We start from the raw sequence: 9,008 nt of genomic DNA on the forward strand, positions 1-9,008 counted from the left end.
TACACAAACTCGACCCAAAGGTATCAGAGCGCTTTACATGAGCACCAATTGTGTTATAGACGGACCAGTGCTTGAAATGAAAAAAATAGAAGTGCAGGTACTCTGCATAAGAGTACCTGCTTGTTTCTGAGAAGTGCTGGTCCTCTCCTATTAAAAGTATTACGTCTCTCTTGAGGAGTGCTGATACTCTCCTTCTCAAAATAAAAAAGTGCCAGTACTGGATCCTTTAAAGCACTGAGAAGGAAAACTTCATTTTGTTGGGCAAAGGGAGAGTAAGTGAGCTGCCCAGAATCACAAGTGGTTTGAGCTTCTTTCCCTGCTGACTCTCGAACCTAGTTCCCCAGCTTCGAAGTCGGCCGCTCTAGCCGTTAGGCCGCATCTTCTCCCTTTCTCTGACATGTAACTGAGTAAGACCTAGGACACTCGGGGAGTAAGACCTCCGACCCTCGGTCTAGATCCCCTCTCTCCCCGCATCTCGTCTGTGCTGTCTCTTGCCTCCAGACCTGACCTCCTTGGGAGGTTCGAGGCTGATGCCCACTCCTGCCCGCTCCAACTAGGACCAGACTGCCTGCAACCACTGTAACCTTTCTCAGACGTTTTTTCTCTTAATATTTCCCTGTTGGGCCTATGTTATTGTGCCCGTATGTGTCTTGCTCTAATTCCACCACCGTTTTTATTTTCTCGTGCCTGGCTGTTCCTTTCGCCGCTGCTGCCCCTCCCCCCCGGAATTCCCCTACTCCCACATCCCCTAATTCACCTACTCCCACCTCCTAGCGGCCGCTGTGCAGTCATGCCAAAGGCAAACCCGTCTGCTCTGGACCACGGCCAGCGCCAGGAACCCTGGACCTCCCACTACCCTCGCTACGACACCACCACCCTCCTCGCACTCAACCCTGGAAGACCTAGAGAATGCCAACAGGCCTTGACAAAAACGACCCATGGCCAGTTCGGCCTCCACTGCTACCACACCCTTACCACCACCCCGGCCTCCAACACCGCCGACACCAGCACCGGTGACACCCTAAAATGCATCCTCCTCAACGTACGCTCCGTACACAAACACGCCATGGAAATCTGGAACCTACTCGACTCTCTCCCGCCTGATATCACAGAGACCTGGACCAACGCATCCTCCGCTCAGCACAGCCATCCCAGACAGATACAAGATCCAGAGGAAAGATCACCCCAACCACCCAGGAGCGGGCCTCACCATCGCCCACAAAAGCACCCTCCACCTCACCACCTCCAGCGAAACCTTACCCTTTGCCGAACACCTGCACTTCCAGATCCAGACCACCCCAAAAGTCACACTCTGAGGAACCCTCAACTCTAGACCCCCCGGCCCCCGAATACCCTTCACCACCACCATCACCGACTTTATCGCACCCCACGCCATCGCCTCAACAAACTACATACTCATTGGAGACATGAACTTCCACCTCGACAACCCCAGCAACCCCAACTCCACTATCCTTTGCGACAACCTCGCCAGCTTCGGACCTATGCAACTTGTCAACAGACTTACCCACAGAGCAGGACACACCCGACCCCATCTTTGCGGTAGGAAGCAGTGTCCAATTCAGCCACACAACGCATTCGCCATGGACCGACCACCACTGCGTACAATTTGCCATTAACAAACCCAAGGCACCCAAAGCAGACCCACACCCACCACAAAGGAACTAGAGCAAAGTTACAGACGAGCAACTTAACTCCACCCTCACCCGAGACAACCACGCCTGGGCACCCAACACAAAAGACGCAGCCAGAGAACTTCACACTTGGATATTCAACTGCGCAGACGAGATCGCCGGCTACGCAACTCCGACAGACAACGCACCAGGAAAACCGCTTGGTTCACCACCGCTCTCCATGAAGCCAGACACACCTGCAGACACCTGGAGAAGAACTGGAGAAACACCAAGACAACCAAAAACCACATCACCTACAAGGACGACATGACGGACTACCACAAACAGATCAGAGCCACCAAGAGGAACTTCATCCACAACAAAATCCTGGCCAATTCCAAGGAACTTTTCTGTGTCATTCAAGCATTAACCAGCCCACTCAGCGAAGCCACAGACATCACCCAATCCCAAGACCTCTGCGACAAGCTTGGAACCTATTTCCACCTCAAGATCAAAAACCTCTACGACAACTTCATCCACCAGACGGCCCCCGCGCCCTAGAAACACCAGCCAGCCTACCATCTCCAACTGGACACCGATTACGGCCGAAGTCACCACCTCGACCATGAAAAGCATCCACTCGGGGGCACCCACAGACTCCTTCCCCCTTCACATCTACCACAGAGCCACGGCCGCCATCGCACCTGAACTACAACGCACCATGAACACCACCTTCAAAACAGGCACCTTCCCAGACGACTGGAAGAGCACAGAAGTCAGACCCTTGCTCAAGAAGCCCACAGCTGACCCCACCAACCTCAAGAACTATCGGCCCATCTCGCTCCTCCCCTTCGCAGCCAAAGTTGCAGAGAAAACAGTCAACAGGAAACTGACACGATTCATTGAAGAGAACACCGTCCTCGATCCGTCCCAATCCGGATTCTGAAGCAACCAAAGCACAGAGACTGCCCTACTACCCACCACAGATGACATCCGCACGCTCCTGGACCAAGGCCACTCCGCAACCCTCATCCTACTCGACCTATCAGCAGCCTTCAACACCGGCTCCCACTGCACACTAGTCGCCAGACTACACGACGCAGGCATACAAGGAACAGCCCTGAACTGGATCCGATCATTCCTCAACGGAAGAAGCCAAAGGATCAGACTCCCACCCTTCCCCTCCGACCCCACAAAAATCTCCTGTGGAGTCTCACAGGGTTCATCCTCTTCAACATCTAGATGGCCCCCCTCCCAGCCATCTTTCGACTACACAGCCTCAACACCGTATCCAACGCCGACGACACCCAGCTCATCCTCTCCCTCACCAAAGACCCCCACAACTGCCAAACTCAACTTCCTGAAAGGAATGCAAGACGTCGCAGTCTGGATGACCAACAGCTGCCTGCAGCTCAACGCCGAGAAGACAGAAGTCCTCGTCCGTGGTACCACCCCTTCTGCATGGGACAGCACGTGGAACAAGCTACCAGCAGACATCAGGCGCGCCCCCTCCCTGAACACCTTCAGGAAGACCCTCAAGGCCTGGCTCTTCGGCTAAACAGATCTACGCCCCCCCTCAGCGCCTTGAGACCCTCACGGGTGAGTAGCACGCTTACAATTCCATGATTGATTGATTGATTGATTACATTGAAATTAAAGGCTTTCCATAGGAAAGCAACTCAACTCCTGTTATGGATACATTGTTACAACACCATCTGAATTGTGACACGCTCCAACTACCTGTCCAGAGGATGACCCCGTCCCGAACCCCAAGAATTGAGTCAAAACTACTACAGGCAAACCAACAAACTCCTATCAAGTTTTATCAGTCACGGTTGAAATTGGGTAACTTAAAATATTCGCCTTTCTTTTCTTTGGGTATTTTTCCAGGTCTTTGACATGTCTCATGAAGTTCTCTGCCACATCGTCACAGAGAGTTTGAGAAGGTTTCACTTTTCAGTTCATGCATTCAGGGTTTATAATTTTGTGTAGTTTTGTTGGTGGGTGGGTTAGTGGCTTCTGAGATACAGTGGGAATTGTGGTGTCTTTTTGATGCTGGGTTCTTAAATGCTAGAATGGTGTTTAAGCACCTGTTTATCATTATCGTATTAATATTTTTTCCAGTGTCTTTACAGCATCCATTAATGTATTTTTAGAGATTCTATTCCAGGAGCTAGAAAACTAACTAATTTTCCTACCAGACTTAATAGATGGAGAGTGGGATAAGATTGTTCTTGACACCTTTAACCATTTTGCTGCTAAGCCTTCCACACCCCTCCCCTACCCCGTGCTAAGCCTTTTTTGGCTATTTGGGTTAGCTCGCACTTTGGCCCCTGTAACTTCTAGTCCACATAAGGTATCCACGTCCTTTTCTTACACCATCATTGGGCTTTTAAAGGTTTGTGGGTTCTCAGGAATTAGCCAAAATACAGCAATTCCTTTTTTTTTTTTAAATGGGGAGAAAGTGCTGCAGAAAAAAGTGTTTGTTTTTTCCCCTGCAAATGGTATCAATAAAGGGTTTGTGGTGCTGAAATCACCATCTTCCCAGCTTTCTGGGACAGGCATACTTTTGTCAGAAAACCAAACTTTATTTTACACAGTTTTTGCATTTTACTTGGACTTAGCCTATTTTTGCTACTTTTTGTGCTATCAACCTCCTTCCAGTTAGTGGTAGAAATGGGTGTGAAAGCAATAATGGATCCCGGAAAGTTATACTGTTATGATAAGTAGACAAAATTCTGAATTCAGCAAGGGGTCATTTGTGTAGATACTTCAAGGTTTTTTTTCGTAGATATTAACAGTTGAAATTAAGAAAAATTTAAAATGATTTGAAGAAAACAGACATTTTTGCCAACATTGTCACTTGTAACTTCTTCTAAGTATGACAGATTCTAAAAACAATATACTGTTACATCCAATGAACCCTTCGGGTTGTGGGGATATATATGACTTGTAGGTTCACCAAGGCGCCCAGGTACCCAGAGCCAATAACTGAGCAGCGTCTTGTAATGTTTTTTGATTGTGCACCGAGTATATAGCAATTCATTTGGTGAAATATTAAGAGTATAAAATAGGTCTCAAAGACACCTATGTGTTTCCAAAATGGAAACAAAATATAGAGTTTAGAAACAGTAGCTACTTGCACATCTCCGAAATTGTGGGTACCCATACTAGCATGTGAATTATAGGACATTTTTCAAAGTGACTTCTTTCTTTACACATTGTCTTACATTTATAAGTCAGAAATGCATCGGAAGTCAATAGGTAATAATAGTTGCACTACAATTCTGTGTCCTTCTAAGTCTCCAGTCATTTCTGAAACCTAGACACGCATGGGAGTCCAGGGAAATGCGGCTTACATTGATCCCTAACATTTTGCAAACCTCAAATTTAGCTGAAAACATAAAACATTTCTCAAATATCTGTGTGGAAGGTTGTGGTATCACTGGGCTATCACAAATTTCCTACCACCCAGGGTTGCCCCAGGTCTCCCGATAAAAATGGTACCTCACTCGTGTGGGTGGGTCAAATGCCCACGACAGGCAAGAGCCCAAGATATATTGAGGAGACATCAAAATTACCCATCACAAAATGACCTGTCTTTGTAAGGGAAGCAGGTGGGTTTTTGGCCCCAGGCTTGGAGGCCATCTAGTGAAACGTACCAAACCCACACATTTCTGAAAGCTAGACACCCGGGGAAGTCCAGGGAGATATGGGTTGGATGGACCCCCCAATGTTTTCCTCCCCACAATTATCTGCAAACCTCAAATTTTGCTGAAAAAACAAATTTTTCTCAGATTTCTGTGTGTGAAAGCTGTGTGACCACCGGGCTGACAAATTTCTGACCACCCAGCATTCCCACAGGTCTCCCGATAAAAATGGTACCACCGTTGCGTGGGTGGGCTAAGTACCCGCGACAGGCAAGGGCCCAAAACGTATTGAGGAGACATCAAAATTACTTATCACAAAATGACCTGTTTTTGCAAGGGTGGTCACCTGGGTTTTTGGCTCGGCGGCCACCTAGGGAAACATATCAAACCCAAACATATCTGAAAACTAGAGACCCGGGGGGGGGGGGGGGGAGTCCAGGGAGGTATGACTTGCATGGATTCCCCAATGTTTTCCTACCCAGAAACCCCTGCAGGCCTCGAATTTAGCTGACAAAAATTACTTGTTTCTCAAAGTTCTGTGTGGGAAAATTGTGGGATCACCGGGCTGACACAAATTTCCTACCACCCAGCATTCCGCCAGGTCTCCCAATAAAAATGGTACCTCACTCGGGTGGGAGGGTCAAGTACCCGCGACAGGCAAGGGCCCTTAACATATTGAGGAAACATCAAAATTACCTAACACAAACTGACCCGGTTTTCCAAGAGGGGCACCTGGGTTCTTGGCCCCGGGCTTGGAGGTTATCAAGGGAAACCTACCAACCACACACATGTCTGAAAGCTAGACACCCAGGGGAGTGCAGGGAGGTAGAGCTTACGTGGATCCCCCAACGTTTTCCTACTCAGAATCCCCAGCAAACGTAAACTTTAGCTGAATAATCAAATTTTTCACATATTCTTGCGTGGGATCACTATGCCGGCACAAATGCCCTACCACATAGCATTTCCATCAGTCTCCTGAGTAAAATGATACCTCACTTGTGTGGGTGGGGAAAACGCCTGTGACTGGGAAGGGCCAAAAACATAGGCATTAAGGGTATTACAGCAAATTCTAATCACTAAATTATTTTTTAAATACGTTTTTAGCCAATTTTGCATTGGATACCCACACAAGTGAGGTATCATTTTACTCGGGAGACTGTGTGGTAGGACATTTGTGACGGCACGGTGATCCCACGAAAACATGTGGAAATGTGATTTTTTTCAGCTAAATTTGAGGTTTGCAGGGGATTCTGGGTAGGAAAAATTTGGGGGATCCACCCAAGTCATACTTCCCTGGACTTCCTGGGTGTCTAGCTTTCAGAAATGTATGGGTTTGGTAGGTTTCCCTCGATGGCCTCAATGTCCAGGGCCAAAAACCCACCTGCTCCCCTCGCAAAACCCGGTAGTTCTGTGATAGGTAATTTTGATGTCTTTATGGGCCTTTGCCTGTTGCGGTGCTTGGCCCACCCACGCATGTGAGGTACCATTTTTATCGGGAGACCCGGAGAAATGCTGGGTGGTGAGAAATTTGTGTCAGCTCGGTAATCCCACAACTTTCCCACACAGAAATTTGAGAAAAGTGTGATCCCTTTAGCTACATTTAAGGTTTGCAGGGGATTCTGGGTAGGAAAATGTTGGGAGATCCACATAAGCCACACCTCCCTGGACTCCCCTGGGTGTCCAGTTTTCAGAAATGTCTAAGTTTTTTAGGTTTCCTTACATGACCGCTGAGCCCGGGACCAAAAACTCAGGTGACACCCTTGAAAACCCAGGTCATTTGTGATAGATAGGTGGACACCTGTGTTTTTGGTCCCGGGTTCGCAGACATCTAGGGAACCTAAAAAACCCAGACATTTCTGAGAACTAGACACCTGTGGGAGTCCAGGGAGGTGTGGCTTGTGTTGATCCCCCAAAATGTTCCTTTCAATAATTCGCTGCAATCCTCAAATATAGCTAAAAAGTCAAAAAATGTTTTTATAATTTCTGTGTTGGAAAGTTGTGGGATCACCGCATGGCACAAATTACCTCCCACTCAGCGTTCCCCTCAGTCTTCCGATAAAAATTATCCCTTAGTTGTGTGGATGGACCAAGTGCCTATGATATGGAAGGCCCAAAAACGTGTAAAGCTTGAGGTGGGCCCAAAGCGGGTCCAAAAGGGCATTTTGTTTATACATTTTTAGGCTGACGCTACTTTGGCACCAACACAACTGAGGTATCATTTTTCTCGGGAGACCAAGGGGAATCCCCGGTTGGTGAGCGAGGCCCTCCTCCACCCGCAGGTTTCTCTGCGCCTCATCCCTGGTTGTCCAGTGGACCTCTGTCTTCTTCCTCTCGCTCTGCTCTTTCACTCGTTTTCTACCCTCTTCTAGTTTTCACCTTTCTGCACTTTTCTGCATCTCTGCTTTTTTGTGCCTCATTTCTGCCTATTTTCCCCCTTTCCTTTATTTCCTTTATCCCTTATTTCCCCGCCGCTGCTGCCCCCAAGGCCCCTCCCCCCAGCACGACCGGCCCAATCCAGCTCCTCTCCCTCGCCTCCCAGTTGTCCAGCCCTCCCCAACCCCAACTTAATAGTGGCGGTTACAGGGAAAGGCGAGCAAGACCACTGACTCATTGTCAGTGAAATTGCTCCCCCTCCTTCGCAGTGCCACCATTAAGTAAGGCCTGCCCCTGCACTTGCACTCTCGTGTGTTGGTGTTCGAGGCCCTCCTCCACCCGCAGGTTTCCCTGCGCCTCATCCCTGGTGGTCCAGTGGACCTCTGTCTCCTTCCTCTCTCTCTGCTCTTTCACTTGTTTTCACTTATTTCCCCACTGCTGCTGCCCCCGTGGCTCCTCACCCCCAGCGCGACCAACCCAATACAGCTCCCCTCCCCGCTCCCTCATCCCAGCTGTCCAGCCTTTCCCGACCCCTACTTAATGGCGGATGCTGCACGCGCGCCAGTCCTCGACCCGACCGCGACCTGCACCAGGAACCCTGGACCTTCAGCCCGCCAACGCTATGGCCCTGCGGCACTCTACGCACTCAAGCCAGGCCGCAACAACAACTGCAAGTTAGCATTACCTGCCGACACCCACGGACCCTTCAGCTGTCACCGCTGCTGGCACTCCTGCAGCACTGCCAAAAGCACAGACCCAGCGCAACTGGCCCGCAAGAACACAACGGAACCGAAGACCCTGCAATGCATCCTCCTCAACGTCCGTTCCCTCCACAAACATGCCACGAAATCTGGGACCTCCTCGACAGCACCACCCCGGACGTAGCGTTCTTCAACTAAACCTGAGCCCACACCACCTCGGAACTGGACATCGCCATCCCCCAAGGATACAAGATCTCCAGGAAGGACCGCCCCACCCGCCCCGGAAGCGGAATCACCATTGTCCACAAATCCAGCTTTCGCCTGAACACACTCCCTGACGAGCCCAGAGAGCTGATTTAACACCTTCACTTCAAGATATTGGCCAGCCCTACCGCCACCCTCTGTGGAACCCTCATCTACCGACCCCCTAGACCCCGCGGACCTTTCACCAACTCGATCACGGACATCATCTCCCCCAGGCCATCGTATCCACCAACTACACCCTGCTGGGAGACCTCGACTTCCACCTCGACCACCCACTGGACCCCAACACCACATCCTTCTTGGACAACCTGCACAACATTGGACTAGGCCAGATCGTGACCTAGCCCTCGCACTCAGCAGGACACACCCTCGACCCCCTTTTCACTACA

This window comes from Lissotriton vulgaris, chromosome 5 (assembly GCF_964263255.1).
Source record: "Lissotriton vulgaris chromosome 5, aLisVul1.2, whole genome shotgun sequence".
NCBI classification, from domain to species: domain Eukaryota; kingdom Metazoa; phylum Chordata; class Amphibia; order Caudata; family Salamandridae; genus Lissotriton; species Lissotriton vulgaris.